Here is a 15,542-nt window from a genome sequence, read left to right as displayed (position 1 = left end):
ACAGGCGATTACAATGAAGTACAATTGTGAGTGATATGAAAACCCAGAGAAGCAGTGTTTACTCAAGGTCAAACCACTAGAAATGACTCAAACTCATATATGGTGCCTCCGAGCCCAAGGTTCTCTCTCCGTACTCTGCCGTGCAGTTTGTGGTTTGCCCATTCAAAGCAGGCATGTGTCGTGTAATGTTTAACCAGAGTTAAAGGAATCGCTCGGCTTCAAAGATAGTTAGCACAGCTGGTGGAGAAATGTGATTGCCTGAATGGATTCTAAAGTTCATGGGATCACCAGTCACTGTGAGATTAACCTGCATTTATCAGGGTGTGGATGGTGCAAAACAGGGAAGTAAGTAAAGTTTGCTTTTGTGACATTTTCCCCTAAAGCCTTCAGGGTTCCTGCGTCCTCTTACTGTCTCTGGCTTGTCCGAGGCCCCACTGTGGTAATACAAGCAGGGCTGGCTGTTCCTTAACCTGAGTCCCAAATTATCCATTAACACTGACCAGCAGTGGCTGGTAATGATACTTATCAGGTTGCAATGGAATCGGGTGCATGTTACCATGACATGATCAATAACTAATAATTATCTGAGGTGATTTAATGTAGGTAATGTTTAATCCATTTTGGCATGAGATTTATAGAAACTACAATTCCTTAACTTGAAGAGATGGCTTTCTACAGGTGCAGTTTGAGATGTTGTACTGCCTGAGGGAGGAAATACTATTTGTGGTTGGCAGCGGGGAGTTAGAAACCACCACCTCCGTGTCTACAGGATGGCGGATCTCCCAAGAGCAGAAGGAACCCTGACTGTGCCCCGCTTGCTTGTTTGTTTTCTGTGCTGGGGTGATTGACTGTGTTGGTGGGGAAGGAGGAGTGACGGCTTTGTTTATCTAAGACAAGGACGACACATGGCGTGTGGAGCCCGGAGAAACTTGCTCGCCTTGGCCTTGTGTCTCATCACCCCTGTGGCAGGAAGGAAGAAGCCTGCTGGGGTTGAGGGCTTTGGCAGGCCCACGTCTGGTTTCCTGTTCTTTGGGCTGCCATGGTGCCAGGGGGCAGGTAGCAGTGGGGAGCACCGGATGCCAGAGGAAGGATAGCTTAAAGAAGTCAATAACTCCAGCAATTAGGGGAGAAAAAGCTATCCCTAAACATGTCCTGTTTGTTTCAACCAACAAACACTATTATTATTTGAGTTACTATTTGGACTATAAGAACTCAAAGGCCCTTCCAATGAGAGCACTCAGTGACTTCATGACCATGACCAGAAGGGGGCCAAATGAGTGGGAGTGGGGAGTTTTTGCTGAGAGAGCCAAAAGTTTGTTTAGCCTGTGTCTGTCCCCATGACACCCCTTTTATTTCCAGGCCTTTTGTGTTCACAGGAACCTGCATGGGCAGGCCCTGTGTCTGTTGTGCTTACTACTCTATTACAGCACGTCACACAGTGCCTGACACAAAAGACAAAATCAGTAAATATTGTTGAGTGACCTATGTGATGATCTATTTGAGGTGAAATCCCATTAAACCATTTCCTTCTCTACGTTCTAAAAATCGTTCAGACTTACACTTAGGTCAACAAATGAATAAAACTCATGCACAGGAAAAAAGGCTAGAAAAGGAAATAATCAAAATATGGGGAGTATGAATAAGTTTCTTTCTCTCTGTTCTTTTCTTTAACTTTCTGTTTTTTCTGACTTTCTATATGAAGAAGGATGTTGGCTTTAATAATAAAAAAACCTTTAGCAAACTTTAAAATGTAAAATTATTTTGTTGGCATCCATCTGTTTTCTGAAGCAATGACAGCTATCTACTCAATTCCTACAATGTTTGGGAAGGTTGGAGCTGTGAGTGGGTTTATATACACACGTGCACATATGTGTACACGTGTGTATGTGTACATATGTATTTTTATATACTCATTCTTCAAAAGTTCACTGTAACCAAATAACCAAATAAGAAAGACAGGGAATATCCATGCTGTCTTCCAGAACAATAGCATTACGTAATTCCTCTATGGACATTTGCAGAAGTGATCCCCCAGCTGATTAATTCTACAGTCTTGTCTCTTGCTGGACCCATCTCCCCATCATTGTCCCTACATCCTCCACTCCCACCATACTGAATTATCTGACACTCCCTGATGAGGCTGTCTTGCCCATCTCTGTGCCTTTGCACATGTCCACTTAGAAAACAACTCATTCAAGATGCCGCTCACAAAGGCATCACATACTACACGAAGCCCTTTTGACTCCCTTCTCAACCCCAACCCCCACCTTTATGGACAACTGATCCCCATTCTTCTGGATGACCCTTTCACCCATGAATGTGCCTATCACAGGCCTGGCTCTGGACTGTGCCAATCTGGACACAGTCGTCTCTCCACTAGACTTAGGTTGCCTGAGGGTGTTCCCGGTCCCTGGCACCTGGAAGGTCCTCAAGAGGTGTTTGATGAATGAAGGCATACATCTGACTACAACTTTCCAGTCCCAGTGACAGGCTAATGACATGTGATGACACCAGTGGGAAGAAAGGAGCATGTAGGAATGTATGTTTAAAATTATGATGGAAGTCAGAGGAAAATGAGAATTCATTGCAGCCAACTTTAGGAAATGTAAACTGACTTGCCACTTATTTTGGATCTCCCAGTGCTTTACTTTGTTGTTTTTGTCTAGAGATGTTATCTGAGATTATGCTGTTTATATCTTGTCTATCACAAATTCTAGGGTTTGGTGGTAAGAACACAGAAACTAGTTTCTATGCTACCATGGCAATCACTGCTTGTAAAAAACAAAATAAAGCAACTTTTCTCCTTGAGCCTGTAGAAGAAACGCCAGCTTTGAGATGCTGCCTGATTTAGATGTAAGGTTCATGCCCAGTACTCCAGGATAAGTACAATAATTATAACAGTGTATTCAATATAATGATAGTAAATGCTGGCACGGCTCTTACCATGGGGCCTGGGGACAATGGGTATTTTCCACTCTGGTGTTGCTGCCTTCTACCACCATCCCAGGGGGCACCACGCTCTGACCTCAGCCTGAGAAGGGAAGGGCTTTTTACCCTGACCTGACCAGGCGGAGGAGGGAGGGCTCTTCCCCCTTTCCACTGTCTCTCTGACTGATGAGAGGTTTCACGGAGTTTCAGAAAATAAAATAAAATAGGGCTTCCAGGATCAGGGGGAGCCTGTAAGGTAGGGAGAAAGAGAAAAGAGGCTCTCATGTGCTGAAGATGGGGCAGAGGTACAGTAAAACAAGAGATTTGAAAAATGGGAATTGGAAGAAGAAGAGATCAAGACAAGAAATGTGTAAAGGAAATAAAATAGAAGATGATGGGAAGAGACAAATATACATATGGAAACTGGAGAAGAGAGAGGGAGTGACAGCTAGAACTAGAGAAAATGCTGTGAGTGGAGAGAGAGGAGTAGAGAATCAGTGACTTCATTGTATCTAGGTTGTGTGTTCCTCTTGGGGAACATGAGGCCTCCCGTTGCTTAGACACTTAAGCCCAGTTCAAGATCTTGAGCCAGCTTTCCATGCATGCCTTCCCTCTTCAGACCCCACACATATGGTCTATCATCTCTCATCTTTGCTGCTGCCACTCTCTGTCTTTCTTCTTGAGGCTCTGATCCCTCCAGGACTAGCCATGGTTTAGGATGAAGATTTCTCAACCACTCCCCATCCTATAGCCTTTTTATTACCAGTCAATTCAGGGAAATGAGGGGAAATCATTCATTCATTCATTCATTCATTCATTTATTCATTTCCCAAATGGAAGCCTATCAAACTTAAAATCTAAAGAAGATTTTTGCTTGGCATACTAGGGCATAATATGGTTCTTGACTCACTTGCCAACCTCATTTCCTGTCACTTATCCTTTTGCTCACTTCACACTGGGTTTCTTGCTATTTCTCAAATACAATAAGCATTCTCCTCTTGCATTTGGCTTTAGCTCTAGTTGTTTTTTCCTTCTAGAATGCTCTTGTGGCAGATATTTACATGGCCCTGTCTTTCAGTTCATTTAAGTTTCTGCTCAAATGCTACCTTCTCCTAAAAGCCTTCCCTAGCAAAGCCACTGAAAATAGCATTCCTTATCAATCTTTACGGTTGTACTCTGATTTTTTTCTTCCATATCACTAACTACTATGTAATTCCATCCATCCATCCATTCATTCATTTATATATTTGTCTTTGTCACTGGAATGTAAGATCCATGTGTTGGGAGACATTTCTCCATGAGTCTCTCATGTTGTTGCATGTCCAGACTATCTTTTCCAGTACCTCTGTTTAGTAAACACCCTGGAAGGTAGAAATAGAGTCTCCCTCTAGAGCAAAGATCAGGAAAGCTTACAGCACATTAGGAAAGATTCAGATTCCCTAAGCTCAGGATTCCTCTCCTGTAATGCAGCCCACTGAAATTGCAACTGTCATCTGATACCCCAAGTCTCAATTCCCACATGGTGACCCCAGTGCAAGAAAATGCTGATAACTCTTGCATCCAGGAAAATGTGGCAGGTTCACTTTTAGCTTGCAAGTGGGGTAAAATGTGTTCCTTAGCTAAACTCTTTCAAAGAGTCAACAATCAGCCATTTGCTTATATCTTGATAAAGAGATCTCCCTGCCCCAACCTCTCCCCGCCACTACCTGTGCTATAGCCTCTGTTTCTCCGTTAGGCACTGTCACTGTCTAGAGCACAATGGATGGGAACATGCCTTCAGTGAAGCATCCCAAGACCTAACCCAGGACTCACTTATGTATCCTAGCTCAGGGAAATTCCCAACGGGTGGGCGCAATCTCAAATCTCCCATTTCTCCAGTTTTGCACACAGAAAGCCAGTTTGAGTAATCTCTGACTTTTGCCCAAGTGTTGCAGAGTTTTTATTTTATTTGTGAGGTTATTTACAGAGAGTCTTCATTGTGCACAGGCAAGGCTGAGAATTTACAAGCTTGTTTTGGTGTCTCTCTGATCCTCAGCTGTCTTGAGAACATTTGATTCACAGGGCAGTGCTGTGGCTAACGCTAGAGGATCACTTTGTGAGCCTAGATTGTTATTTTTCCTGAATTAACCTAAGTATGTTTTTAAAGAGATATTGGTATTTATTTGCATTAGTAATAGAGGCACATGCAACAAATGTTATCCCCAACGATCTTGTGTAACTGAATTTTGATAGGTCAAATTGTACTTTCTCATTCAATTACATTATAATTCTAGAGATAGTAGTATTTATTTTCATTGCTTAATGGTCTGCAATTGGGAGTGATTACTGCCTCTATTTTCATTCTCTAAATGAAAGGTCTATTGAACACCTATTACATCCACAGGATAGTGGCAGGCTTGCAGTAGAGTGGGCAAACAAGTGTGCCCTAATCAAGTTAGAACATAGTGCATGCCTTGAGTATAAACAAAATATTAAGTGTTGGTATAAACAAAACGCTACGAAGGTTTCTGAAAACAGAATGATCAGGAGTGGGTTCAGTTCTTACAACGTCAAGCACAGGCCTGATCTCGAATAAGTCCTCCATAAGTGCTTGTTTAATTGAATAGGGAAAGAGAGCATATCTTGCTTGGAAGATCAATGGTTTTACAGAAGAAATGTTATTTCATATCGATCTTGGGAAACAGGTAGGCCAGTGCGAAATCTCTGGGAAAGAGGCCAACATTTTAGCAAATGGATTCGAAAGTGAAGAGACGAAGTTCTCTGCCTTTGGACCCTTTCTAGCAACTTGTCATGACTTTATTCTCTCCTCTGCTTTGTTACTAAATAGAACTAGTAATTATATTAGTGATTCTTACTAGCAGTAATGATTACTGATTAGTGAAGTTTCTGCATCACCACATTACTCATTGTTGTCTTCTCTATTCCAAAGAAATAATTTTCATGATGACTAATGTCTTTTTTACATTTTCAAAGTAGGTTGAGAACCAAGGCCACTCTAGGAAAAACTGTGAATTAAGGAGAGTTTGTCATTAGCTTTCCTTCCCAGGCAACACTTATGTTCTGGATCACAATATTTATATTAATATAGGCTTTTCTTGGGTCTTGGCTCTTGAAGGGCCCACTGTCTGCTAATCCATAGTGAATTTTCTTGATAAACAAGTAGCCAAAAAGTTATACCATAATAAGTTGCTTTTCTCTGGTGTTACATACTTAAAGATGGCAGCATGGGGCTGATCTGAAACTCGTGGTCATAAGCAGTGATTCAAATGGTATGAATTTTATTCAGCATGACAAGCTGGTAGTCAAAATATATTAGACTACATGCTGCTACATTTACATGTTGGAATCATAGAATTTTAAAGTTGAAAGGGAACTTGAAAATCACCTAGTCTGACACTCTCTTTCTTTTTTTTTTTTTTAAGACTAGCACCTGAGCTAACATCTGTTGCCAATCTTTTTTTCTTCTTCTTCTCCTCCTCAAAGCCCCCAATACATAGTTGTATATTCTAGTTGTGAGTGCCTCTGGTTGTGCTATGTGGGACACCGCCCCAGCGTGGCCTGATGAGCGGTGCTGGGTCTGCACCCAGGATCCAAACCAGTGAAACCCTGGGCAGCCGAAGCAGGGCGTGCGAACTTAACCACTCAACCACGGGGCCGGCCCCTGATTCTCTCATTTTGAAATAAGGAAACTGAGGCCTTGAGAGGTAAAAACAAAGAAGTAAGCAAGCAACTAAGCAAACAAACACAGCTTATCCAAAGTCAAGAGTCAAGCCAGCAGCACCAAGTTACGTGAGGCTAAAATTCAGGTCTGTGGATGTGAAAGCCAGAGTTCTCGGCAACTTAAAGAATCATCACTTATCTATTGTTCTGAAAGAATTTAATCTCTAATTAAAAACTAGTGTCAAACTGATAGTTAATGTCTCATGTATGAAAGAAAAAAACCTGAATATTAATTATGAGCCAATTGCCTATTACAATTTTCTCTCACATTACATCAAAGATAAAGCAATTTCCATTCTACAAAACAGAAAACCTGGTGGTTTCTAGGGAAAGTGCGTGATCTAAGGTCATGCAAAGCATCAGTGGTTTAGCTGGGATCAGGACACAGAGCCTTGGCCTTCTCCTTGAAGTCCTCACCTCGAGTCCCAGAATGTCTTCACTGGGGACTTATTTCAACCAGTGTTCCCACTGGTGTGTAAGTTTTAAATTATAATTAATCCATGCTCAAGAGTTTATGAATGTCCCAAGGTAATTGTTGTCTGAGATACAAAGAAGCAGGGTCTCTGCCATCAAGGAGTTTCCGTCTGGCTGGGATGGGTCTCAGGGGGCATGTTCCGTCCACGAACAAGGCAGTTGGACGACCATAGGATTTGTAAGTTTCCACAGGTGGTTTCAGTCTTATGATCTTGATCTGTACACCTTGGAGCAAATAATAGTAACAGCAGAATAAGTAAACCACAGCAAACCTTTTGACTCAAGGCCTTGGATACTCACAGATTTTCTGTCTGGCATTTTCATGCCTTTCAAACTACCTATTAATGATGCTGACCTTTTTAGTAATTTGATTCTGACAATGGCACAGCAGCAACAGAGCTCAAAGGCTGACAGCCTGATGTGGGCAAGCCAAGGAAGAAGTGACTGCTTTAAATTAAAGAAAGACTATTTGTGCCTCTATGGCAGGCAAATTCCAGATTAAAGAGGAACTCCTCCCCCATCTTTCACACTATATCACACCCACCATCTTCCTGTGGGTTTATTTCCCAGAACTCAGAAAAATTGGCTGCCCATTTGGGCCTCCAGATGTAACAGGCGCATTGTTGACCACTTCATTTGTCACTGAGTCAGGTTTGGAAGAGTCCTTACCAATCATCTCCTCTAACTTTCTTCTCGAAGTAGTGTGAACTCTGGAAAGTTCTCCAAAGCCTGCTTGGATGCTTCCAGTGATGGAGAACTCAGCCCCTGGATCAGCCAAGCAAAGATCCCACCCATCTACATTCTCAGGAGGGGCATTCAAGAAAAATTGGGTGAGTAGATCATAGGATCATAGCCTCAACATCCTTCTCTTCACTCTTTCCTTCTTTCTTCCTCCTTCTCTTCATATTCTTTCTCTAAGTTACAATGTTTTCTCAGTATCCATTGAGCATCCAACAGGTTGATTCACAATTAACTGAAGAACCATTTGAAAATGTGTTTTGGCCACCTAGCCAGCAGTCCATACTTTTGGATAAAAGGGGAAAAGGAAAATTAAAGATTACTTTTAGCTTAAAAAGTATATGCAAACTAGTTTGCAAAAGACGAACTGAATTTTCTGTCAGCCCCTCCTCCTTTCCCCTGGCATAGCGCTTTTCCTGAAAGAATTACATCAGGCTGGAAAATTTAGCTTTTGGTTTGTGACCAGATTCATTTCCTGTCCCTCATGTGTTTTATCAGAGAGTTAGCTTTTAAACAAAGGGGAAAAAAATCTCTCTTTCTCACACTGAGCGCCAAGATTTTAAACTATTTTTCAAACATCTCTGACTTGTCTAATCATCAAATTCACTTCTTGAGCATTACCCTGGACCTTTCTAAACTATCCATTTTCTTGGATCTATGGATGATATGTCCAAACGGCAGAGACTTAGTGCAGGCTTATTGTTCATACTTACTGAGCTTCCTCATTCGTGGAGAATAACTGATGGTCAATTCCTGTAGGGCCTCCACTAACATATATAGCAACTTTGTACAGCTTGGCAAAATACCCATCTTTGAGTCGAAGCAGCCCAAAGTTGTACAACTTGGCCAGCAGAAGGCAACTTTGTGAGAAGCAGAAAGCATTCCTTCCTCTGAATAGACATTGCCCTACACCAGGCCTGTGCTTTGACTTTGTATAATAAGGACAGAAGTGGTAGTTAAGCTACTATTAGCCCTGTAATAAACAAACTCAAAATCACCAGTGGCATTTTGCCATGAAAGTTTGCCTCTAGTTCACGTTAACATTACTCATCAATCTCCAACAGGAACGTGGGAGAAGATAGAGGATGGGGAAGTCAACCTCTGCTTAATCTCTTCAGCCTAGAGATAACGCTCCTCACTTCTGCTCATATTCCATTGATATGAGCCAGTTTCTTGGAGCCACCTAGGTGACAGATGAAGGAGGAACTGGGAAGTGTGGTTCATATCTGGTGGCCACTTTTCAGATCCAAGGAGATTTTGTGCCTGATGATTTAATAAAATGCATTTTGAGCAAGTCAAGGTATTTTTGCAGTCTTCATGCATATAAGGAAGGCACAGAGCTGCTGTTGTCTATCTGGGAGCCCAGCTTCAATCGCTTTTCGGATGCCAACTGCTTCAGGCCATAAATTCATGGGAACATGGACTCGGGAGTCAGTCAGGGCTGAATTTAAAAATCTCACAAATTGCTTAGCTACTCATTGTCTCTATGAAATATAAAATAGAGAGAAAAAGAATTCCAGTTAAGCATAATGAATTGAATGACTTGCTTGTCTCTGCTCCTCCTGAAATCCCAGTGAAATGAGTGAAAAATGTAAAGAAGTTATAATCTGTAAAGCTTTAAGGACAGTGACAGCAGATTAGAAATGTCAACACAATTTCAGATGATGGCTTGTGAACTCATGAATGGTAACAGGTTTCATATAATGAAGAAAATAAAACTTTCCAAAGCAGGGTGAAGGCGAGGAAAGCCAAAAACCAGCAAACTGATTTACACCACAGAACTCTATAAAGTCCCAGGCTTGGAAGTACCGGGTACTTCTGAGAAAGGGAGTATAGAGTGGGACTAAAAACAGAACTGACCTGAACAGCCTGGGAGCCAGGGAGGGACGAAATGCCACACATTATGGGGCTTAAAGAAGACAGCAAACTGAGCGTAAGACTCCTTGCCTCCTTCCACTGCTTGGTTCCCAGATTTCAAAAGTCAAGATTATTTTCTCTCCTCTCTGGAGAAATTTCTGGGCAAAAGAAAAGGTCTATACATATTGCTGTTGGAGATACGCTGCTTTCCTACAGCTGCTGAAACGAATGACCACAAACATGGCAGCTTAAAACAATACAAATTAGCTTACAATTCTAGAGGTTTGAAGTCCAGAATGGGTCTTGTTGGGCTAAACTGAAAGCATTGGCCTTCTGGGGACTCAAGAAGGTAATCTGTTTCCTTGCCTTATCCTGCTTCTAGAGCCTGACAAATTCCTTAGCTTGTGGCCCTCTTCTTCCGTCTTGGAAGCCAGCGACATCAGACCAAGTCCTTATGCTGCCATCTGTCTGGTTCTTTTTTCCAATTCATTCTTCCACTTTTAAGGACCCCTGTGATTACATTGGGCACACTCATATAATCCAGGATAATCTCCCTACCTTAAAATCAACTGATTAGCAACCTTAATTCCACCTACAAATTTATTTCTTCCTTGCATGTAACCTAACATATTCATAGGTTCGGGATTAGGCCATAGATCTCTTTGGGAGCCGTTCACAAAGAAACATTTGTGTCTCAGTCTGATCACCCTGTGAGTGAGGCCCACTGGCTCGGAAGCTCTGCCCATACAGAGAGAGCTCCCAATTGGCTTTTTAGAGCCTCACCTTTATATATGAACTCATAGTCAAGGACCACCAGATATTAGGAGACCACTCAGAAGTTAGAGAGACACATAAATGTACAGACAAACACACACACACATACAGATCTACGTACCACACCCACCCACATCTACGCTTGCATTTCCCTCACCCCCGTACACAGCCCTAGTGCACATGGAGCGGGGATGTCCGTTAAGCACATTAAGCCATTCTAGAAGGAGCAGAGCTTGTGGTATATTCTCTCTCTTCCCCTAAAGTGGGAATAAAAGAAGGACCAGATCCACTTGTTTATCAAAGGACAGATGAAAATGGGGGCCCATTTGCCTGGGCATCTGGGTCCTGTGGTCCCACACAAGTAGAAGAAAGGTCCTTGAAAGAAAGTCTATGAAGGGAATTTTCTAGGAATAAATAAAGATTTCAGGGTCTGGGGTGGACTTGGAATACCATTGTAGCCAATGGCACCAGGTCAGGAAAAGTTATTGGGTTTTTAGGTAACACGATTGAGGCTGGGGGACATGGCCGCATATACCATACAGGTCCACCCTGTATCTCTCCCAGTCTTCTCCTTCATTCACTTCTCTTCTCCTTCCCACATCCTGTTATTTCTCTCTTCCCTCTGTATAACCCTTTCCCTCACTCTTTTTTCCTCCAGCCTCCGCTGCATGTTTTTCTTTCTCTCTACTTATTTGTGACTTGAAGTCCCCATACTATGACAATATCCACTTGTACACCAGAGTCACTGTTACTTTCTCCTAGTTTTCCTGAAAATTAGTTTGATAGAATATTGCTATTTCTGGCATATTGTTTCTCCTGCCTTCCCAGGATTCCCAGGGAATTTACGAAACTTAGAAAGTTCTTTTAGCAAATGTAAGAAATTGCCTTCCTTTCATGATAGCCTTTCATCAGATGTACTCTGAGAAAGTGTGCCGATGGCAGAGGTGGAAGTTTTGTTGTCTTCAGGCAATAAACTTAATTAAAACATTCCAAATACTCCTCAGTTTTGCTCTGAGTTAATGCTGTCTCTTGGTTACAGTTGTTTTCGTAGTAAGGATGGCGTCAATGAAGGCTAAATGCTGGTGGAGGGGTCGGGGTGAGCTCAGAACATTCTGCTCTGTGTTGATTCATATCCTAATGACTGCCAAGAGGACAGCTTTGGTGTTCTAGTTTCCCAAGCTAAGCATTTACTGGAACCATCCATAGCATCCCAATAGAAGGAAGAAGAATCAGGATTTATGATTTCGCTTAAAAATAAAAGGAAGACAAATGTTTCTCAAATATATAATTAGATTTCGATTTCTACATGATCATGCCCAAATTGATCCACACGAAAACAAATCTTGCATCAAAACTTCTTAAAACTCTCTACTGTTAAGTTCTTGTGTATTTGATTTGCCTCTCAAGTTTTAACTAATTTTTTAACTTGTTTCAAAGTAATATGTGTACGTAGTTAAAAATTCAAGTAGTACTACAAGGTTTGTAAAGAAAAACAGCAGCTCTCAGCTCTGCCTTTTCCTACTCCTGATTTTTACTCCAAGTATGTAAGCATTTACTTCTTTTAGCTCTTTCTTCTGCCGTTTATCTCCATCTTGCTAGATAAGTACTTGCCTTGCTATTTCTTGATTGTTCAATTTTACTTAGTTGATTTCCTGCAAAAGAAAACGAAGATTTCACTCTCTTACTGCCTGTCCCCTCTACACACTTACGCTTCCCCTGTCCCCTAATTCCAATCTGTTTATTTGGTTATATCAATATTCAGGACTTATAGTGATATTAATAGACTTCGCAGCTGGGCTGCATGGCCTCATTGCATCATATTTCTCATCCAGCTTTTCTATGTCCGTGGGATTAATCATCACTTTTGTGGCTGTTTGCTTAGTTGTCGGTGTCCTATCATGAATTCAGTTTCAAATTTTCTATCAGATCTGTAAGATTCCTCTCATCACAGCCAAGTATATCACAAAATCTAGACTTTTTTTTTCTTTTTTCATGAAGACATCCCCTCTGGAGCCTTCTACTCTCCTGCTTCTGTCTGTACTGGTTGTTCACTAGACTGCCAAATAGCTGATTTCTTGGGCCTTCTCTTCATTATTATCCTATAAAGGTCCTTTGCATTTTTCCTGTTGATCTTGCCTCTTGCATTCTAAATTCCTGCCCTTCCTTATTTTATTTTATTCACCTTTTTGATGGAAAATATTCTTTAGCAACTTTCTAAGAAAGACACTGCTATTGACTGAATAATTGTGTCTCTTCCAGATTCATACATTGAAACCTAATCCCCAATATGATGGTATTTGGAAGTGGGGCCTCTGGGAGGTGATTAGGTCATCTGGGTGGGATTAGTGCCCTTCTAAAGAGACCTCAGAGAGCTCCCTTACCCTTTTCACCATGTGAGGACATGGCGAGAAGACAACTGTCTATGATCCAGGGAGCAGGCCCTCACCATACCTTGAATCTGAGACACTTTGATCTCTTTCTCATTTTTTTTTAGTGAGGAAGATTGGCCTGGAGCTAACACCTATTGCCAATCTTCCTCTTTCTTTTTTGTCTCCCCAAAGCCCCCGTACATAGTTGTACATCCTAACTCTAAGTCATTCTAGTTCTCCTCTGTGGGATGCTGCCACAGTGTGACCTGATGAGCAGTGTGTAAGTCTGCGCCCAGGATCCAAACCATGAACCCCGAGCCGCTGAAGTGGAGCATGCCAACTTAACCACTCAGCCATGGGGCCAGCCCCTGGACATCTTGATCTTTGATTTTCCAGCTTCCAGAACTGTGAGAAAAAGCTTTCTGTTGTTTAAGGCACCCCATGCCGCAGACTTAAGGTATTTCTGTGATAGCAGCCCAAATGGACAAAGACAGGGTCCAAGGAGGAAAAATATTTTGACCCTTTGCATGTAAATAAAAATGTCTTTATTTTACTTTCCTATTTTAGCAATAGTTTATCTGGGTATTCAAGTGTATGTTGGAACTTAAATTTTTTTCAGTATTTGAAAAGCATTTTTCCATTATCTTCTAAATTCTAGATTTGCTATTAGTAAATTCAGTACCATTCCATTTCAAGTTCTTTGTATATGACCTTTTTTGTTTTTGTTTTTTTAATTTGTTTTCTATCTCAAGAAGCATGAGGACGTTTTTTTAGTCAGTGTTCTGAAATTCCCTAAAGATGTGCTTTGATGTGAGATTTTTTAACTCATCTATGAAGGGTTTTTAGTAAAATACTGAACATGTATAAGGCATTACCAATCATCATGTGAAGGCAGTAATAAAATAACTTAACCTTAATTGACCATATGCTAGGCACTGTTCTAAGCATGTTATAACAGCATGCTGTCATTTCTTTCTTTTTTCCCCCTTTTTTATTGAGATATAATTGACTCATAACATTATATTAATTGCAGGTGTACAACATAGTGATTCAATACTTGTATATACTGTGAAATATCACTGTAATAACTGTGTTTAAAAATCCATCACCACACATACTTACAATTCCTTCTTGTGATGAGAGATTTTAAGATATACTCCTTAGCAACTTTCAAATATACAATACAGTGTTATTAACTGTAGTCACACATGCTGTACATTACAGCCCATGATGACTTATTTATTTTATGACTAGAAGTTTGTACCTTTTGAGTTCCTTCTCCCATTTCACCAACTCTTAGCCCCTCACCTCTGGCAAGCACCAATCTGTTCTCTGTTTCTATGAGTTTGATTTTTTCTTTCTTCTTCTGTTTTTTGTTTAGATTCCACATATAATTGAGATCATATGGTATTTATCTTTCTCTGTCTGACTTATTTCACTTAGCATAATGCCCTCAAGGTCCATCTATGTTGTTGCAAATGGCAGGATTTCCTTTTTAATAGCTGAATACTATTCCATTTATATCACATTTTCCTTATGCATTCCTCCATTGATGGGCACAATTAATTTACAACAAAGAAGCCAAGAATATACAATGGGGAAAGGACAGTCTCTTCAATAAATGGTGTTGGAAAAACTGGACAGCCACATGTAAAAGAATGAAACTGGACCGCTATCTTACATCATGCACAAAAATTAACTCAAAGTGGATTAAAGACTTGAATGTAAGACCTGAAACCATAAAACTCCTGGAAAAAAACACAGGCAGTACGCTCCTTGACGTTAGTCTTGGCAATTATTGTTTGGATTCAACACCAAAGCAAGGGCAACAAAAGCAAAAATAAGCAAGTGGGACTACATCAAACTGAAAAGCTTCTGCACAGCAAAGGAAACCATCAACAAAGTGAAAAGGCAACCTACTGAATGGGAGAAAATATTTGCAAATAGCACATCTGATAAGGGGTTAATATCCAAAATATATAAAGAACTCATACAACTCAATAGCAAAAAAAAAAAAAAAAATCCAATTAAAAAACGGGCAGAGGATCTGAATAGACATTTTTCCAGAGAAGACATATAGATAGCCAACAGATATATGAAAAGGTGCTCAACACCACTGATAATCAGGAAAATGCAAGTCAAAGCCACAATAAGATATCACCTCCCACTTGTAAGAATGGCTAATATCAAAAAGAGAAGAAATAACAAGTGTTTGTGAGGATGTGGAGAAAAAGGAACCCTTGTGCACTGCTAGTGGGGAGGTAAACTGGTACAGCCACTATGGCAAACAAATTAATTAAAATAACAAATTAACAAATAAAATTAACAAAAAAATTAAAATAGAGCCATCATATGATCCAGCAATTGCACTTCTGGGTATTTAACTGAAAGAAAAGAAAACACTAACTCAAAAAGAAATATGCACCTTCGTGTTCTTTCAGCATTATTTACAGTAGCCAAGATATGGAAGCAACCTAAGTGTCCATCAATGGATGAATGTGGTATACATACACAATGGAATATTATTTATTTATTTATTATAATAACACTCTGAGATAGGAACTAGTGTTATTCCCATTTTATATATGGGAAAAAATGAGCTGCCAATAGTTAAGTAACTTGCCAAAGGTCATTCGATGAGTAAATGGCAGCATTAGCCTACGAAGCATGGTAGGCTTGTAA

At 40.6% G+C, this 15,542-nt stretch overlaps 1 long non-coding RNA gene across 1 annotated transcript; it reads left to right on the top strand.

Moving 5' to 3' along the window:
• Window positions 1–264: 264 nt before the first annotated feature.
• LOC124249740 (uncharacterized) lies at window positions 265–9,113 on the top strand. The gene is made up of 3 exons (XR_006891454.1): window positions 265–345; window positions 7,822–7,952; window positions 8,925–9,113. It is a non-coding gene; the product is annotated as an uncharacterized LOC124249740 (long non-coding RNA).
• Window positions 9,114–15,542: the final 6,429 nt, after the last annotated feature.

Source organism: Equus quagga, chromosome 13 (genome assembly GCF_021613505.1).
Source record: "Equus quagga isolate Etosha38 chromosome 13, UCLA_HA_Equagga_1.0, whole genome shotgun sequence".
In the NCBI taxonomy this organism is placed as follows: Eukaryota; Metazoa; Chordata; class Mammalia; order Perissodactyla; family Equidae; genus Equus; species Equus quagga.
The sequence above is the reverse complement of the archived record's forward strand: the minus strand, read 5'-3'. Positions and strand labels throughout refer to the sequence as shown.